Below are 20045 nucleotides of genomic sequence, written 5' to 3'. Positions count from 1 at the left end.
GGCTGAAAAATGGCAGATGGAATTTAATGCAGACAAGTGTGAGGTATTGCACTTTGGAAGGACAAACCAAAGTAGAACGTACAGGGTAAATGGTAGGACTGTGAAGAGTGCAGTTGAACAGAGGGATCTGGGAATACAGATACAGAATTCCCTAAAAGTGACGTCACAGGTGGATAGGGTTGTAAAGAGTGCTTTTGGTACATTGGCCTTTATTAATCGGAGTATTGAGTATAAAAGTTGGAATGTTATGGTACGGTTATATAAGGCATTGGTGAGGCCGAATTTAGAGTATTGTGTACAGTTTTAGTCACCTCGTTACAGGAAGGATGTAAATAAGGTTGAAAGAGTGCAGAAGGTTCACAAGGATGTTGCTGGGACTTGAGAAGCTGAGTTACAGAGAGAGATTGAATAGGTTAGGACTTTATTCCCTGGAGCGTAGAAGAATGAGAGGAGATTTGATAGAGGTGTATAAGATTTTGATGGGTATAGATAGAGTGAATGCAAGCAGGCTTTTTCCACTGAGGCTAGGGGAGAAAAAAACCAGAGGGCATGGGTTAAGGGTGAAGGGGGAAAAGTTTAAAGGGAATATTAGGGGGGGATTCTTCACGCAGAGAGTGGTGGGAGTGTGGAATGAGCTGACGGATAAAGTGGGGGCATTTTTAACATTTAAGAAAAACTTGGATGGGTTCATGGATGAGAGGGGTGTGGAGGGATATGGCCCAATTGCAGGTCAGTGGAACATGGCAAAAAATGGTTCGGCACAGACAAGAAGGGCCAAAAGGCCTGTTTCTGAGCTGTAATTTTCTATGGTTCTATGGAAACCCATGCAGACACAGGGAGAACATGCAGACTCCGCACAGACAGTGAATTGAACCTGAGTCCCTAGCACTGTGAGGCAGCAGTGCTAACCACTGTGCTACCGTGCCACCCTAACAGTTAGTGTTATTGTTACTGGATAAACACAATGCACAGTCTGAGGCAGACTGGACCCTGTGCAGTTCCTCATTCTCACGACTATAAATTTAAATTCAAATTCCCTCCAGCAATGAATGCTGTAATTGTACCTGATAGAAACACTAAATAATGCAATTCTACAGCTCTAAACATTGTAATCAATCACATTGTAAAAATACAGCAACATTTACTGTTCTCACAGACAAGCAATGAGGTACTTGCTTTTAATTGTTCAATATATGGTGACCAGGGGTGAATAATATTCTAGATATTAAAAAGTGAACAAAATGTTTTTCACACAGAACTCTATTAAAGGGAGTCTGGGTATTTACTTGGATATTATCGAAACTTTGCAGTGCTAAGTAGACTTGACAAAGGTGGATGCTTAGAGGAATTTTACTTGGACCAGTTTAAAAATAAAAGGTCACCCATTTAAGATGAGGGTAGCGTCCCTGCCTCTAAGAACATAAGAAATAGGAGCAGGAGTAGGCCATCTAGCCCCTCGAGCCTGCCCCGCCATTCAATAAGATCATGGCTGATCTGTCGTGGCTCAGTTCCACATTCCCGCCCTCTCCCCATAACCCTTAATCCCCTCGCCAATCAAAAACCCATCAACCCGCGTCTTAAAAATATTTAGCGAGGTAGCCTCCACCACTTCAACGGGCAGAGAATTCCAGAGATTCACCACCCTTTGAGTGAAGAAGTTCCTCCTCAACTCCGTTCTAAACCGCCCCCCCCCCCCCTTTATCTTGAGGCTGTGCCCTCTAGTCCTACTGTCCTTTCTGAGCAGGAAGATGCTGCAGATACTCCAGATTCAAGTCCCACCCCAGGACTTGAAGGTCAAGGAAAGTGTGTTCATAACACGGCCAAACAGGTTGGGGTGGCAGAGTGGCGCAGAGGTTAGCACTGCTGCCTCACAGTGCCAGGGAACCGGGTTCAATTCCAGCCATGGGTCACTGTCTGTCTACAGTTCAGAAAGAGGCCATTTGGCCCATGGGAGTCTGCATCCACTCTCCAAAAGAGTATCCCAGTTAGGCCTCTCCTCCCCCGGCCTATTGTTGTAACCCCACACACCATCCACCTAACCTGCACACCTTTGGAAACTAAGGGGCAATTTTAGTGTGGCCAATCTACCTAACTCGCACGTCTTTGGACTGTGATAGGAAACCGCAGCACCCAGAGGAAACACACGCAGACACAGGGAGAATGTGCAAACTCCACACAGACAGTCACCCAAGGCAGGAATTAAAATTGGATGCCTGGCACTGTGAGGCAGCAATGCTAACTAACCACTGTGCCACCGTGCCGCCCAAGTCCTGATGAGTGCAAGACCAAACGTTTTGACAACATGTCTTATTTCCAGCAATACTCAACTCCCGGTCCTACCAAGGGGCTATTTTCAAAAGAATTCCTGGCATGTGATCATTATGACTTCTCACAGAGATTGGTTTTGTAGCATTATAACATTTCATTGATAACAGACCAGATGCAATTATTACATAGCAGCTGGGTGGAAAATGAAACCTGTACAGTTTCAGGATAATTAGCTGCGTGTATGCAGTGCTAATTTGGAACACAATTGTGTCATTTTTGTGCCAGATATATTTTTAAACATCATGGGTCAAAATAAATTGTTTCATCAGATTTCTGTAATGAATTTGACGGCTTTTTGCTGTTGTAGAAGTGTACTATCTTATCTGAAAGACCTCCTCTGCTCCGAGGTAAACTTGTTAAGAAGTCTCACAACACCAGGTTAAAGGTTTATTTGGTATGACAAGCTTTTGGAGTCTCGCTCCTTCTTCAGGGGAGTAAGGAGTTGTGTTCACAAACAGGGCATAGAAAGATACAAACTCAATTAACAAGATAATGATTGGAATACAAGTCTTTACAGGTAGTCAAGTCTTAAAGGTACAGACAATGTGAGTGGGGAGAGCATTAAGCACAGGTTAAAGAGATGTGTATTGTCTCCAGCCAAGACAATTAGTGAGACTTTGCAAGCCCAGGCAAGTTGTGGGGGTTACAGATAGTGTGACATGAACCCAAGATTCTGGTTGAGGCTGTCTTCATGTGTGCGGAACTTGGCTATCAGTTTCTGCTCAGTGTTTCTGCGCTGTCGTATGTCTTGAAGGCCGCCTTGGAGAACACATAACTGAAGATCAGATGCTGAATGCCCGTGACGGCTGAAGTGTTCGCCAACAGAAATGGAACACTCCTGCCTGGTGATTGTCGAACGGTCTTCATTCATTCACCAGGCAGGAGTGTTCTATTCATGTCGGGGAACATTTCAGCAGTCACGGGCATTCAGCCTCTGATCTTCGGGTAAGCGTCTCCACGGTGGCCTTCAAGACACACGCCAACGCAGAAACACTGAGCAGAAACTGATAGTCAAGTTCCGCACACATGAAGACAGCCTCAACCGGGATCTTGGGTTCATGTCACACGTGAACACAACTCGTCACTCACCTGAAGAAGGAACGACACTCCAAAAGCTTGTGCTACCAAATAAACTTGTTGGACTTTAACCAGGTATTGTGAGACTTCTTATTGTGCCCACCCCAGTCCAATGCCTGCAACTCCACACCATGACTCCCAGCTCTTGTATTTGATGCCTTCTTTACCCACCTTACCCACCTGCACTGCTATCTTCAGGGGTCTGTGGGCATGCATTCTCCCTGTTCCTGTACATTTCTCAGAATCCTACAACTTTTTGTGTGCTGTCTTACCTGGGTTGTCTAGGCAATGTTGACATTCATGTCGAGAGGGCTAGAATACAAGAGCAGGGATGTACTTCTGAGGCTGTATAAGACTCTGGTCAGACCCCATTTGGAACATTGTGAGCAGTTTTGGGCCCCATATCTGAGGAAGGGTGTGCTGGTCTTGGAAAGGGTCCAGAGGAGGTTCACAAGAATGATCCCTGGAATGAAGAGCTTGTTGTATGAGGAACAGTTGAGGACTCTGGGTCTGTAGTCATTGGAGTTTAGAAGGATGTGGGGGGATCTTATTGAAACTTGTAGGATACTGCGAGGCCTGGGTAGAGTGAAGAGGATGTTTCCACAAGTAGGGAAGACTAGAATCAGAGGGCACAACCTCAGACTAAAGGGATGATCTTTTAAAACAGGAGGAATTTCTTCAGTCAGAGAGTGAAACTAAAAAGAATGCAGAAAAGATTGACTAGGATGCTACTGGGACTTGATGTATTGAGTTATAAGGAGAGGCTGGATAGACTGGGACTTTTTTCTCTGGAGCGTAGGAGGCTGAGGGGTGATCTTATAGAGGTCTATAAAATAATGAGGGGCACAGATCAGCTGGATAGTCTGTATCTTTTCCCAAAGGTGAGGGAGTCTAAAACTAGAGGGAATAGGTTTAAGGTGAGAGGGGAGAGGGACAAAAGGGACCAGAGGGGTAATTTTTCCACACAGAGGGTGGTGAGTGTCTGGAACAAGCTGCCAGAGGTAGTAGTAGAGGTGGGTACAATTTTATCTTTAAAAAGCATTTAGACAGTTATATGGGTACGATGGGTAGAGAGGGATATGGGGCCAAATGCCGGCAATTGGAGTTAGCTTACAGGTTTTAAAAAAAAAGGGTGGAATGGATAAGTTGGGCTGAAGGGCCTGTTTCCACGCTGCAAACCTCTATGACGCTATAAGAGTGGTGAATCTGTGGAACTCTTTGCCGCAGAAGGCTGTGGAGGCCAGGTCATTGTGTGCCTTTAAGACAGAGATGGATAGGTTTTTGATTAATAAGAGGACCAGGGATTGTGTGGAAAAGGCAGGAGAATGGGGGATGAGGAAAAAAATCAGCCACCATTAAATGGCGGAGCAGACTCGATGGGCCGAGTGGCCTAATTCTGCTCCTATGCCTTATGGTCCTGTGCAGATGCAGGGCCTCAGACTTCTCTGAGGTTCAGTTGCCCATTCTGCCCACATGATCAATCCACTGACAGATCCCTGCGATTTCAAAAGTTCTCCACCCCCTATCAGCCACAATTTAGTACCAATAGAAAACTCCTCAATCGTGCCTCCTACATTTAGATCTCACTCACTGATATAAAGAGGAAGGAGGGGGAATTAGTTGGGGAGGAGGGGTGGGGTACAGTTTCCACTGAGCCCTAGAGAAATCCGCTGGGAACAGCCTTCCAGCCGTGAAAACACAAAGAACAAGGTGCCTTTCTCATCTGCCAAGCGTTAAAGAATTTCACCACGGGTAGAGAGCATAACGCTTTCAATCTTTCAACACTCAGTGGAAACCAAATAAGAGCAGTAAGCTTCACTCTTTATCCTCTTGATCAGACAGAATCCTCCACGCTTAAGCCTCGTAAGTGCTCAATCAGTTCGCAAGAACTTTCATTCACAATCGCCTCCCCCTGTGTGCTGAAGTGGGCTGGTGCAGTCTCGCCGCCGCCACTGAGGTTTCGAACTGAAGCTTCCGTCTTGAGGCAAAGATAGCTGACACGACCGTAAATTAGATTCTGCCCCTGTCCCATCAAACGCCTCTTAACTGACGGGAAGTGCTGGAGGGAATAGGCTCTGCTTTCCACGGAGAACCCTTGATACAACAGTCAACGCGAAATAAAGATCTTTCTACTTCACTCACACGGTTTAAGCGCCTGTCTTCAGGGGGTGGGGTTCAGGATTATTAATGACCAAGCTGCTTTTCGTAGAATCCCTACAGTGCAGAAGGAGGCCATTCAGCCCATCGAGACTTGCTTAGGATGGGCAATAAATGCTGGCCAGCCAGCGACGCCATGTCCCACGAATAAATTTTTAAAAAATTCTGCGCCCTCTCCTTCTCTCCTCCCCTATGTACTCTATGTACGGTATGCTTTGTCTATATAACGCTCAAGAAACAATACTTTCCACCAATACGTGTGACAATATTAAATCAAATCACATCAGCTTAACAATTTCGAATCGGAAAACTTTCCCCGTACGTCACGGCAGTGACAGCACCACTCAAGAATTTCTTTGGCTGCGAAGAACGTCCCAGGCTAGGATCTGAAGACCCCTCTCACTCGAGGGGCTGTCACAGACCAGCCAAACAACGCAGCAAACTAACTGGCTTGCGGTGTCCGCTGGGGAGAAGGTGATACACTGTGATGGGGTGGGGTGGTTACACTCCTGGCCCTTCAGCTGTGAAAGGCATTATAAAAACAGGGCGGCGCTGTGGTTAGCACTGCTGCCTCACGGCGTCAGGGACCCGGGTTCAATTCCGGCCTCGGGCCACTGTCCATGATGAGATTGTACATTCTCCCCGTGTCTGCGTGGGTTTCCTCCCGTTTGCTCCCACACTCCAAAGACGTGCGGGTTAGGTGGATTGGCCGTGCCAAATTAACCCGAGTGTCAGTGAGTCCAGAGCCTCAGCTATGTGGTTGACTGCCCTTGGGGAACTAGAAGGGGCAATAAATGCTGGCCAGCTAGTGACACCCATGTCCCACGGCTGAATAAAAGAAAGGGAGATTAGAAGGGTAAATGTGTGGGGTTGCAGGAATAAGGCCTGGATGGGATTGTGGTCGGTGCCGACTCAACGGGGCGAATGGCCTCCTTTGGCACTTCAGGGATTCTATGAAAAATGACAAATACTGAGGATGCTGGAAATCCGAGATAAACACAGGAAAATGCTGGGAAAAATGTCTTTCGGACGTTCAATTTTACCCGCTGTTGACCACGTTTCCGAGCGTCAGCGAACCTGGCAGCTCCCCTCAGGCGAAGGCTCATGAGGCGAGGGTTTCACACCTACAGCCTGGAAACAGGGGCCTACCTCTGAAGGCTCTGTGATTGGGCCTTACCACATAGGCCTTTAAAGTGAAGTTTATTGATTTTATGTCAGAAGCAGGCTTACATTAACACTGCAATGAAGTAACTGTGGAAATCCCCTAGTCTCCACACTCCGATGCCTGTTCGGGTACACTGAGGGAGAATTTAGCATGGCCAATGTACCTAACCAGCACATCATCCAGCCTTCTCCTTGAGGCAACCGATCTCATTATAAATTCTCTATTCGTCACTATCTCCAAGCCGTGATTCCCATCCACTCCGAATACCTTTGCTGTTTGTGATATATATAAATGATTTGGAGGAAAATGTAACTGGATTGATTAGTAAGTTTGCAGACGACACAAAGGTTGGTGGACTTGAGGATAGCGATGAGGACCATCAGAGGATACAGCAGGATACAGATCAGTTAGAGACTTGGGCAGAGAGGTGGCTGATGGAGTTTAATCCGGACAAATGTGAGGTAATGCATTTTGGAAGGTCTAATACAGATAGGAAATATACAGTAAATGGCAGAACCCTTAGGAGTATTGATAGGCAGAGGGATCTGGGTGTACAGATACACAGGTCATTGAAAGTGGTAATGCAGGTGGAGAAAGTAGTCAAGAAGGCACATGGCATGCTTGCCTTCATCGGCCGGGGCATTGAGTTTAAAAATTGGCAAGTCATGTTGCATCTTTATAGAATTTTAGTTCGGCTGCACTTAGAATATAGTGTTCAATTCTGGATGCCACACTACCAGAAGGATGTGGAGGGTACAGAAAAGATTTACCAGGATGTTGCCTGGTATGGAGGGTATTGGCTATAAGGAGAGTTTGGAGAAACTTGGTTTGTTCTCACTGGAACGATGGAGGTTGAGGGGCGACCTGATAAAAGTCTACAAGATGATGAGAGGCATGGACAGAGTGGATAGTCAGAAGCTTTTTCCCCAGGATGGAAGAGTCAATCACTAGGGGGGCACAGGTTTAAGGTGTGAGGGGTAAGGTTTAAAGGCGATGTACGAGGCATTTTTTACACAGAGGGCGGTGGATGCCTGGAACTCGTTGCCGGGGGAAGTATGGAAGTAGATATGACAGTGATTTTTAAGAGGCATCTTGACAAATATGCGAATAGGATGGGAGTAGAGGGATATGGTTCCCGGAAGGGTAGGGGGTTTTAGTTCAGCCGGGCAGCATGGTTGGTGCAGGCTTGGAGGGCCGAAGGGCCTGTTCCCGTGCTGTAATTTCCTTTGCTCTGTGATTTCTGCCCTGCCACCGAGCCTCGAAAAAAATCCTATCTCACTCCCCAACCGAGGTAAAATACCAATCACCACTCCCCCCTCCCCCCACCACACCCCTCACCCCTCCCCCGCCAAGGGTCTCTGATGCCCCTTATTACCATGAGGCTGCCAACCGCACCACATGGCCCACCCTGGCACCTTCCACCCAGTCAATCACTCTCCCATTGCCCCACAGCCAGCTCAGAGTTCCTCATTCACTCATCAGCTACACCTTCCCCTCCAATCGTTGGCTGTGCTAAATTGTCCCTTAGCACCAGGGGGATTAGCAGGGTAAAAACGTTGGGATTATGGAGATAGGGTCTGGATGAGACTGTGGTGCAGGCTCGATGGGCTGAATGGCCTCCTTCTGCACTGTAGAGATTCTATGGAAAGTTCCACGTACGTCGCCCCCATCTCCTTCTCCTCCTCCGTAAGACATAAGAGCAGGATTAGGCCACTCGGCCCATCAAGTCTGCTCCGCCATCCAATAATGGCTGATATTTTTCCCATCCCCATTCTCCTGCCTTTTCCCCATAACCCCTGATCCCCTTATTAACCAAGAACCTATCTATCTCTGTCTTAAAGACACTCAATGACCTGGCCTCCACGATAGCACAGTGGTTAGCACTGCTGCTTCACAGCTCCAGGTTCGATTCCTGGCTCGGGTCACTGTCTGTGTGGAGTTTGCACATTCTCCTCGTGTCTGCGTGGGTTTCCTCCGGGTGCTCCGGTTTCCTCCCACAGTCCAAAGATGTGCGGGTTAGGTTGATTGGCCGTGCTAAGAAATTGTCCCTTAGTGTCGAGGGATTAGTGGGTATAATATGCAGGGATATGGGGCTAGGGCCTGGGTGGGATAGCGGTCGGTGCAGACTCGATGGGCCTCTCTCTGCACTGTAGCGTTCTATGGTTCTATGATCCCACAGCTTTCTGCAGCAAAGAGTTCCACAGATTCACCACTCTCTGGCTGAAGAAATTCCTCCTCATCTCTGTTTTAAAGGATCATCCCTTTAGCCTGAGGTTGTGCCCTCTGGTTCTAGTATTTCCTACCAGTGGAAAAATCCTCTCCGTGTCCACTCTATCCAGGCCTCGCAGTAATCCTGTAAGTTTCAATGAGATCCCCCCCCTCATCCTTCTAAACTCCAATCAGTACAGACCCCGAGTCCTCAACCGTTCCCCATACAACAAGCTCTTCATCCCAGGGATGCTTCACCCACCGTCCACCACCACCCCACCCCGCCCTCCACCCCCCCGCAACCCCCTCCTCCCCCCGCCCCCTCCTCCCCCCGCCCCCTCCTCCCCCCGCCGCCCCGACCTGCCAATCCAGAGTAACACCTCTCCGCACTCCACAATCACTCCCCCATTCGCCCTTGATCGATTCCCTGACTGACATTCCCTCCTTCTCCAAATGACCTCCACCACCTCCCCCCCCCACCAACTGATAAAAAAGCCCCCTCCCTTTCCCTGGTTGACTGCACCTTGATCGAATGTGTCTCCCGCTCTCCCCACACAATCTCTCCAACACCCTGATTGATCCCAATACTGTCAGCGCCCCTCCCTCCTCCCTCCATTCCCCCATTCACCTCCCTCTCCTCTCCCTCGGGCTGACTCCATTCGAATCGACCCTTCCCCCAACTGAGAATTGAACTTGGAAACTTGTGGGTGGTTTAATTCCTGGCGTGGAATTGTGCGGAGTCTGCATGTTCTCCTCGTGTCTGCATGGGTTTCTTCCGGGTGCTCCGGTTTCCTCCCACAGTCCAAAGATGTGCGGGTTAGGGTGCATCGGCCGTGCTAAATTGCCCCTTGGTGTCCCAAGATGTGCAGGTTAGGGGGTAAATATGCCGGGTTATGGGGATAGGGCCTGGGTAAGATATTCTGTCAAAGAGTCGGTGCAGGCTTGATGGGCCGAATGGCCTTCTTCTGACCTGTAGGGATTCAGTGTCCAAAGTTAGATGGATTGGCCATAGCAAATGTGTAGGGTAACAGGGAGGAGGCCTGGGTAAAATACTCTGTCAGAGAGTCAACGCTGACTCGATGGGCTGAGCGTCCTCCTTCCTGCGTTGTAGAGGTTCTATGATTCAGGGGTTTAATTCCATACTACACCCCTCCCCATCTGACCATGACCCTCCCAACAGCCCTATTTTCCCCTCCCCCCACACCCCAATCGCCCACAGCATGGTCAACATCCTTATTCTTCATCCTTGATCTTACCCCAACCCCCACCCTCCCCCCAGCCCTGGTGTGAGGACTCACCCCTGCTGCTGCTGTTACTGACTGCCTTCCTGTCTGGTCCAGTCAATGGAGTCGGACGTCGGGGTAAGGGGTCAACGTCACAAACCCTAGGGAATTAAAGCTCCAGGTCAAGGATGACATGGCAGGACAGTGGTTGGCACTGCTGCCTCACAGCGCCAGGGACCCTGGGTTCAATTCCCAGCCTTGGGTCACTGTCTGTGTGTGGACTCTGCACGTTCTCCTCGTGTCTGCATGGGTTTCTTCTGGGTGATCCAGTTTCCTCCTGCCATCCAAAGATGTATTGGCCATGCTAAATTTCCCCTTAGTGCCCAAAGTTAGATAGATTGACCATATTAAGTTACGCCTTAGTGACCAAAGTTAGATGTATTGGTCATGCTAAATTACCCCTTCATGTCCAAAGTTAGAGAGATTGGCCATGATGAATTACCCCTTAGTATCCAAAGTTAGAGAGATTGGCCATGATGAATTACCCCTTAGTATCCAAAATTAGAGAGATTGGCCATGATGAATTACCCCTTAGTATCCAAAGTTAGAGAGATTGGCCATGATGAATTACCCCTTAGTATCCAAAGTTAGAGAGATTGGCCATGATGAATTACCCCTTAGTATCCAAAGTTAGAGAGATTGGCCATGATGAATTACCCCTTAGTATCCAAAGTTAGAGAGATTGGCCATGATGAGTTACCCCTTAGTATCCAAAGTTAGAGAGATTGGCCATGATGAGTTACCCCTTAGTATCCAAAGTTAGAGAGATTGGCCATGATGAGTTACCCCTTAGTATCCAAAGTTAGAGAGATTGGCCATGCTAAATTACCCCTTCATGTCCAAAGTTAGAGAAATTGGCCATGCTAAGTGCATGGGGTAATAGGGTGTGGGCCTGGGTGGGGTACTCTGTCAGAGAGTCAGTGCAGACTCGATGGGTCGAATGGCCTCCTTCCTGCATTGTAGGGGATTGTATAATTCAGGGATTCTATGATTGAATGAGGAAATCTTGCATCCTGTGATCCCTGGGATTTACCAGTTGACCCTTTCCCCGAGGAAGGTCCCAGTGGCGGGAGAGCTTTGGGAAGTATAGCCATGAGATCCTCCCAGACAGGCTCAAATCACCACAAGTCACGTCTCAAACCGCTTACACACTGAGTCCCAAAATTTTATTTTCTGCTCAAAGCCAATTCAATTTACATTGGAAAGGATCGATTGTAATTACATTTCAAGGCCTCCCGGGAGAGCCTGTTCCACAGACTGGCCACTCACTCACTCACCGGAATGTTCTTGGATTGAGGCCCTTCTCCAATCACAGGCCGTGTGTGTCCTCTGGGGCCTTGCCAGGTACTGAGCCTGGCAGCTGCCCCTGAACCTGCCCCTCCCCGCTTTGTCCCACAGGTCAATAACCTCTTCCAAAGAATTGACTCCCACATTATCTCTTTCCAGATTTGAGGTAGAGCGATGTTGTGGCACAGCGGTTGGCACTGCAGCTCCGGTTTCCTCCCACTGTCTAAAAGACGGGCTGGTTCGGGTGCTAAATTCTCCCTCAGTGTTACCCAAACAGGCGCCGGAGTGTGGCGACTAGGGGATTTTCACAGTAACTTCATTGCAGTGTTAACGTAAGCCTGCTAACAAATAAACTTCAAGTAGAATCAAAGAATTCCTACTGTGCGGAAGGAGGCCATCTCCCCCATCAGGTCTGCACCAACCCACCCAGGCCCTTAACCTCACCTCTTTATCCTATTGGTCTCCCCTGGCACTCGGGGCAATTTGGCACGGCCAATCAATCTAGCCGGCGTGTCTTTTGGACTCTGGGAGGAAGCCAGGGCGCCCGGAGGAAAGCTACGCAGGCGGTGACCCGAGGCCGGGATTGAACCCGGGTCCCCGGCGCTGTGAGGCAGCAACGCTAACCACTGTGCCACTGTGAAGCCCGAAATATCTACTACCAGGGGACTTGCACACAGTTAGGGTGAGGCGAGCCGGGGGGGGAGGGAAGGTGGACTTCAAAGGAGATGTGAGGGGTAACTTCTTTACACAGAGAGTGGTAGGTGTCTGGAACACACTGCCAGGGAGCGGTGGTGCAGACAGGTACAATAGGGGTATTTAAAGGGGCTTTTAGATAAGCACAAGGATATGCAAGGAATAGTGAGATACGGACAAAGGGCAGGGAGAACCGATTCATTTAATTCTGCGTCATGCTTGGCGCAACATCACCAGAACGTTTAGGTTCTCCAGGATGTTGGCTGTGAGGAGAGGTTGTATAAACTAGGCTTGTTTTCACTGGAAGGACAGAGGCTAAGGGGAGACCTGATAGAGGCCTAGAACATTATGAGGGGCACAGGCAGGCTGGATAGTCAGAGGCTTTTTCCCCTAGGGCGGGAAAGTCAATTACAAGGGGGCACAGGCTCAAGGTGAGAGGGGGAAAGCTGAAGGGGGATGTGGGGGGGGGAGGTTTTTCACGCTGTGAGGGGTGGGTGCCTGGAACGCGCTGCCAGAGGAGGCGGTGGAAGCAGGCGCGTTAGCCACATTTAAGAGGCATCTGGATGTGTACATGAATAAGGAGAGGACAGAGGGATACGGACCGAGGAAGGGCAGAAGGCCTTTTTCCTTAGCTCAGTTAGGGCATCGGGGCTAGCGCAGGCCTAGAGGGCCGAAGGGCCTGTTCTTCCCGCGCTGCGCTGTTTTCTTTGCTCTAACATTGCGGGCCGAAGGGCCCGCTCCTGTGCTGTACTGTTCCCTGATCTGCGGAACGTTAGAAAGAGTTGCGAGTGGTGAAGTGAAAAGCATTTGTCGGGGAGAATCTGGGGTGTGCTTCTGGATATTGGGTGATCTAGGGTAACACCTCCCCCTACTGTGCAAGAGAGGAACTGCATTAAAACAGGTCTCTCAGTGAGGGGGTGAGAACATAAGAACATAAGAAATAGGAGCAGGAGTAGGCCATCTAGCCCTTCGAGCCTGCCCCGCCATTCAATAAGATCATGGTTGATCTGCCTTGGCTCAGTTCCACTTTCCCGCCCTCTCCCCATAACCCTTAATCCCCTCTCTTATCATGGGCTTTGCTTTGTTGAGGTGGTTGCTAGTGAATATTTTACTTTCTTAATAACATAAGAAAATATTATTTTCTTAATATTTTAAGAAATATATTATTTTCTTATAGTAAATACTTATTATAAATTTCTTACAATATAGTACTATCAGTGCCAGTTTAATGTTGCACCTTCTGTTCAGTTGGTTGGTGGGATCTGTATATTTGGTTTAACATCGTGAGGTTTATCTGGAAGTCCTTGCAGATGTCAGGCCGTGAGGAGTGGATCTTTCTCACTCCCGTACCCACCCTCTCGCTGCTCACCCTCCGAGCTCTACGCTCTCCAACGCTCCCTGGCTCATCCCCGCTCCGACCCTTCCCCTTAGTGAACACCCCGCTCCCCGACTCCCGCGCTCCCCGCGTCCCTTCTCCTGAGGCCCTCGCTGCGAGTGTGGACTCTGGAGGGTGAGCAGTGTGAGGGAGCGGGGAGCAGCTCCAACTTGGTGCAGCGCCCAGGGTCGGCGGAGAGAGGGTGGGTCAGGGAACGGCGCAAGGACAGGACCAGACAGCAGCGCAGGGGAGAGTGACCAGGAGCCTGTGTGGAGAAAAGGCTGGAGAAGTAGGATGGGTAGTGAGCAGGTTCAGTAGTGGGCAGGGAGGTAGTGAGCTGGTTCAGTGGTGAACAGGTTCCGTAGTGAGCTGGTTCAATGGTGAACAGGTTCCGTAGTGAGCTGGTTCAATGGTGAACAGGTTCCGTAGTGAGCTGGTTCAGGAATGGGCAAGTTCAATAGTGAGCAGGTTCAGTAGTGAGCAGGTTCCGTAGTGAGCTGGTTCAATGATGAACAGGTTCCGTAGTGAGCAGGTTCAGTAGTGAGCAGGTTCCGTAGTGAGCTGGTTCAATGGTGAACAGGTTCCGTAGTGAGCTGGTTCAATGGTCAACAGGTTCCGTAGTGAGCTGGTTCAGTGGTGAACCGGTTCCGTAGTGAGCAGGTTCAATAGTGAGCAGGTTCCGTAGTGAGCAAGTTCAGTTGTGAGCAGATTCAGTACTGAGCAGTTCACTAATGAGCAGGGTGGGTAGGGAGCATATTCAGTGGTGAGCAGGTTCAATAGTGAGCAGGGAGGTAGTGAGCAGGTTCAGTAGTGAGCAGATTCAGGAGTGAGCATGGTGAGTAGTCAGCAGGTTCAGGAGTGAGCAGGTTCAGTAGTGAGCAGATTTAGTAGTGAGCAGGATGTGTAGTGAACAGGTTGAAGAGTGAGCAGGTTCAGAAATGAGCAAGTTCAATAGTGAGCAGGTTCAGTAGTGAGCAGCAGTAGTGAGTAGATTCAGTAGTGAGCAGGGTGAGTAGTGAGCAGGTTCAGGAGTGAGCAGGGGGGTAGTGAGCAGGTTCAGTAGTGAGCAGGAGGGTAGTGAGCAGGTTCAATAGTGAACAGGGAGTAGTGAACAGTATTAGGAATGGGCAGGTTCAGTAGTGAGCAGGTTCAGGAATGGGCAGGTTCAGTAGTGAGCAGGTTCAGTAGTGAGCAGGGGGGTAGTGAGCAGGTTCAGTAGTGAGCAGGGGGGTAGTGAGCAGGTTCAGGAGTGAGCAGGTTCGGTAGTGAGCAGGAGGGTAGTGAGCAGGTTCAATAGTGAACAGGGAGTAGTGAGCAGGTTCAGGAATGGGCAGGTTCAGTAGTGAGCAGGTTCAGGAATGGGCAGGTTCAGTAGTGAGCAGGTTCAGGAGAGAGCTGGGGGTTAGTGAGTAGGTTCAGGAGTGAGCAAGGGGGTAGTGAGCAGGTTCAGGAATGGGCAGGTTCAGTAGTGAGCAGGTTCAGTAGTGATCAGGGGGGTAGTGAGCAGGTTCAGTAGTGATCAGGGGGGTAGTGAGCAGGTTCAGTAGTGAGCGGGGGGTAGTGAGCAGGTTCAGGAGTGAGCAGGGGGGTAGAACATAGAACATAGAACATTACAGCGCTGAACAGGCCCTTCGGCCCACGATGTTGCGCCGACCAGTTACAAAACAATGACCCACTAACCTAAACCAATCCCTTTTCGTCCATAAACCTATCCACGGATCTCTTAAACGCCCCCAAACTAGGCGCATTTACAACTGCAGCAGGCAGGGCATTCCAATCCCTCACCACCCTCTGGGTAAAGAACCTACCCCTGACATCCGTCCTATAACTACCACCCCTTAATTTAAAGCCATGCCCCCTCGTGCTAGATTTCTCCATCAGAGGAAAAAGGCTATCACTATCCATCCTATCTAAACCTCTAATCATCTTATATGTTTCAATAAGATCCCCTCTTAGCCGCCTTCTTTCCAGCGAAAACAACCCCAAATCCCTCAGCCTCTCCTCATAGGACCTCCCCTCCATACCAGGCAACATCCTGGTAAACCTCCTCTGCACCCTCTCCAAAGCCTCCACATCCTCCCTGTAATGTGGGGACCAGAACTGCACACAGTACTCCAAGTGCGGCCGCACCAGAGTTGTGTACAGTTGCAACATAACGCTGCGACTCCTAAATTCAATCCCCCTACCAATAAACGCCAAGACACCGTATGCCTTCTTAACAACCTTATCTACTTGATTCCCAACTTTCAGGGATCTATGTACACATACACCTAGATCCCTCTGCTCATCCACACTATTCAAAGTCCTCCCGTTAGCCCTATACTCGACACATCTGTTATTCCTACCAAAGTGAATTACCTCACACTTCTCTGCATTAAACTCCATCCGCCACCTCTCGGCCCAGCTCTGCAACCTGTCTAAGTCTTCCTGCAAACTATGACACCCTTCCTCACAATCTACCACACCTCCGACTTTGGTGTCATCAGCAAATTTACTAATCCACCCAACTATACCCTCATCCAGATCATTAATAAAAATTACAAACAGCAGTGGCCCCAAAACAGATCCCTGAGGCACACCACTCGTAACCGAACTCCATGATGAATATTTACCATCAACCACCACCCTCTGTCTCCTATCCGCTAGCCAATTCCTGATCCAATTCCCTAGATCTCCCCCAATCCCATACATCTGCATTTTCCGCAGAAGCCTACCATGGTGAATCTTATCAAACGCCTTACTAAAATCCATATATACCACGTCCACTGCCTTACCCCCATCCACCTCTTTGGTCACTTTCTCAAAAAACTCAATAAGGTTAGTAAGGCACGACCTACCCACCACAAAACCATGCTGACTGTCTCCAATCAATTCATTACTCTCCAAATAACTATAAATCCTATCCCGAATAATTGGGTAGTGAGCATGTTCAGGAGTGACCAGGTTCAGTAGTGAGCAGCGGGGTAGTGAGCAGGTTCAGGCGTGAGGAGGGGGGTAGTGAGCAGGTTCAGGAGTGAGGAGGGGGGTAGTGAGCAGGTTCAGGAGTGAGCAAGGGGGTAATGAGCAGGTTCAGGAATGTGCAGGTTCAATAGTGAGCAGGTTCAGTAGTGAGCAGGGGGTTAGTGAGCAGGTTCAGTAGTGAGAAGGTTCAATAGTGAGCAGGTTCAGTAATGAGCAGGTTCAATAGTGAGCAGGTTCAGTAGTGAGCAGGTTCAATAGTGAGCAGGTTCAGTAATGAGCAGGTTCAGTAATGAGCAGGTTCAGTAGTGAGCAGGTTCAGTAGTGAGCAGGTTCAATAGTGAGCAGGTTCAGTAATGAGCAGGTTCAGTAGTGAGCAGGTTCAATAGTGAGCAGGTTCAGTAGTGAGCAGGTTCAGTAGTGAGCAGGTTCAGTAGTGAGCAGGTTCAATAGTGAGCAGGTTCAGTAGTGAGCAGGTTCAGTAATGAGCAGGTTCAATAGTGAGCAGGTTCAGTAATGAGCAGGTTCAGTAGTGAGCAGGTTCAGTAGTGAGCAGGTTCAATAGTGAGCAGGTTCAGTAATGAGCAGGTTCAGTAGTGAGCAGGTTCAATAGTGAGCAGGTTCAGTGGTGAGCAGGTTGAATAGTGAGCAGGTTCAGTAATGAGCAGGTTCAATAGTGAGCAGGTTCAGTAGTGAGCAGGTTCAGTAGTGAGCAGGTTCAGTAATGAGCAGGTTCAGTAGTGAGCAGGTTCAGTAGTGAGTAGGTTCAGTAATGAGCAGGTTCAGTAGTGAGCAGGTTCCAATAGTGAGCAGGTTCAGTAGTGAGCAGGTTCAGTAGTGAGCAGGTTCAGTAGTGAGCAGGTTCAATAATGAGCAGGTTCAGTAGTGAGCAGGTTCAGTGGTGAGCAAGATGGATAGTCAGCAAGGTTGTTAGTAAGCCTCATTTAAATGACCCAGTAAAGTTCTTCGACAGAATGTGAAGGTTTGGTGAATGTTTGCATAAATATCAGATAGTGACAAACAATTTAAAGGGAATTGGAGAGAAACCTCTTCACCCAGCGCGTGTTTGGAATGTACCACTTACTCCTCCCAGAATAATTCAGGTGAATGCTGTTGATTGATTGGTGGGGAAGTGAGCTCAGCACGTGAGGGAGTGGTGGTTTATGCCAGTTGACTTTGATGAAGCATTGCTAGGACACTGGCATAGACGATAGAATCCTTGCTGTGTAGAGGGACACCATTCAGCCCACCAAGTGTACACTAACCCTCTGAAAGAGCACTCCCCTCAGACCCATTCCCCCTCCCTATTCCCATGCATTTAACACGGTCAATCCCCCTAACTACACATCTTTGGACACGAAGGAGCAATTTAGCATGGTCAATCCACCAAACTTGCACATCTTTGGAGTGTGGGAGGAAAGCGGAGCACCCTGGGGAAACCCATTCCGAAACGGGGACAGTCACCCAAGGGCAGATTTGAACCCAGGTCCCTGACGCTGTGGAATTCACTACCCCAGAGTGCGGTGGATTCCGAGGATATAGACAAATTTTTAACTACTAATGGGTTGAAGAGTTAGGGAGAATGGTCAGGAAACTGGGGTTGAGGCCAAAATGAGATCGTATTGGATGATGGAACAGGCTCAAGGAACTGAATTGCTGACCCCTGCACCAAGTTCTTATGTGGGGCAGCAGCAGTACGCCACCCATTGTGTTGACTAATGGGCTGAATGGCCTGTGTGGCGCTGTAAAACTCTTAAGTAATCCCGTGAACTGTTATCAAAATGTCAAAGAAACAGATGGAAGCACCAGACTAATGGAAGATATTTTATTCTGATAACCAAAAACCCCAAAAAGCAAGAAAATATCGAAAGGACGGTTTCCATTCTTCAACATTTGTGCAACAGGATTTATCGGTATGAAAGCAAGAATATGCTGCTGAGGCTTTATAAAACTCTGGTGAGACCACATTTAGAATATTGCAAGCAATTTTGGGCCCCCTACCCAAGGAAGGATCCCTGGAGAGAGTCCAGAGAAGGTTCACAAGAATGATCCTGGAATTGAAAAGCTTGTCGTATGAGGATCCTGACCTGTACTGGATGGAGTTTAGAAGGACGAGGGGGCAATCCCATTGAAACTTACAGAATACTGCAAGGCCTGGATAGAGTGGGCATGGGGAAGGTGTCTTTGTTAGTAGGAGAGACTAGGACCCAAGGACACAACAAACAAAGAACAACACAGCACGGGAAACAGGCCTCAGAGTACAGGGATAGCCCTTTAGAACTGAGATGAGGAGGAATTCCTTCAGGTGGTGAATGTGTGGAATTCACTGCCGCAGAGGGATGTGGAGATCAGATCATTGCATGTATTTAAGACAGAGATAAATAGGTTCTTGACTGGTAAGGGGATCAAAAGTTACGGGGAAATGGTGGGAGAATGGGGTTGAGAAACCTATCAGCCATGATTGAATGGCGGAGGAGACCAGAAGGGCCAAATGGCCTAATCCCGCCCCTATGGTCTTGTGGTCTATGGAAAGCTAAGCAACACATCTAAATGCAAGTTTTCCCATGTGGATCCTCCTTCCCAGAATGATAGGACAATCAATCCTCTCCTTTGACTTATAACCTGGTGCTAAGTGGCGCAAAAACATGCAGAGAGTGAAGGCTTTAATGGTGGATACATTACTGGATTGCAGTCCGGGGGCCTTGATCAGTGAGCTAGAGACATGAGTTCAAATCCCATCGCACCATTTTTTGACCGTGCGGCCAAATCCCCCTTCAGTTCGATTTTCAAGTTGGCTGACGACACCACCGTGGTGGGGTCGGATCTCAAACAATTCTGAGACAGAGTACAGGAATGAGATAGAGAATCTGGTGAACTGGTGCGGCAACAATAATCTCTCCCTCATTGTCAACAAAATGAAGGAGCTTGTCATCAACTTCAGGCAGCATAAAGGAGAACGTGCCCCTGTCTACGTCAATGGGGCGAAGTAGAAAGGGTCGAGAGCGTCAAGTTTTTTGGTGTCCAGAGCACCAACAACTTGTCTTGATCCCTCCATGCCAACATTATAATTTAGAAATGACTCTACTTTCTCAGAAGACTAAGGAAATTTGGCATTCCTGCTACGACTCTCACCAGCCTTTACAGATGCACCATAGAAAGCATTCTTTCTGGTTGTATCACAGCTTGGTATGGGCTCCTGCTCTGCCCAAGACCGCAAGGATCTACAAAGTGCCATGAATGAAGTCCAGTCCATCACTCAAACCAGCCTCCCATCCATTGACTCTGTCTACACTTTCCGCTGCCTCGGAAAAGCAGCCGGCATAATGAAGGACCCCGCACACCCAGGGCATTCTCTCTTCCACCATTTTCGGGAAAAAGATACAGAAGTCTGAGGTCATGTACCAACTAACTCAAAAGCAGCTTATTTTCTGCTGCCATCAGACTTTTGAATGGGCTTGCATCAAGTTGATCTTTCTCTACACCCTAGCTATGACTGTCACATTACATTCTGCAC

Source organism: Carcharhinus amblyrhynchos, chromosome 5 (assembly GCF_965287045.1).
Source record: "Carcharhinus amblyrhynchos chromosome 5, sCarAmb.v2.hapA, whole genome shotgun sequence".
Classification (NCBI taxonomy): Eukaryota; Metazoa; Chordata; class Chondrichthyes; order Carcharhiniformes; family Carcharhinidae; genus Carcharhinus; species Carcharhinus amblyrhynchos.
This window is presented reverse-complemented; position numbering follows the sequence as displayed.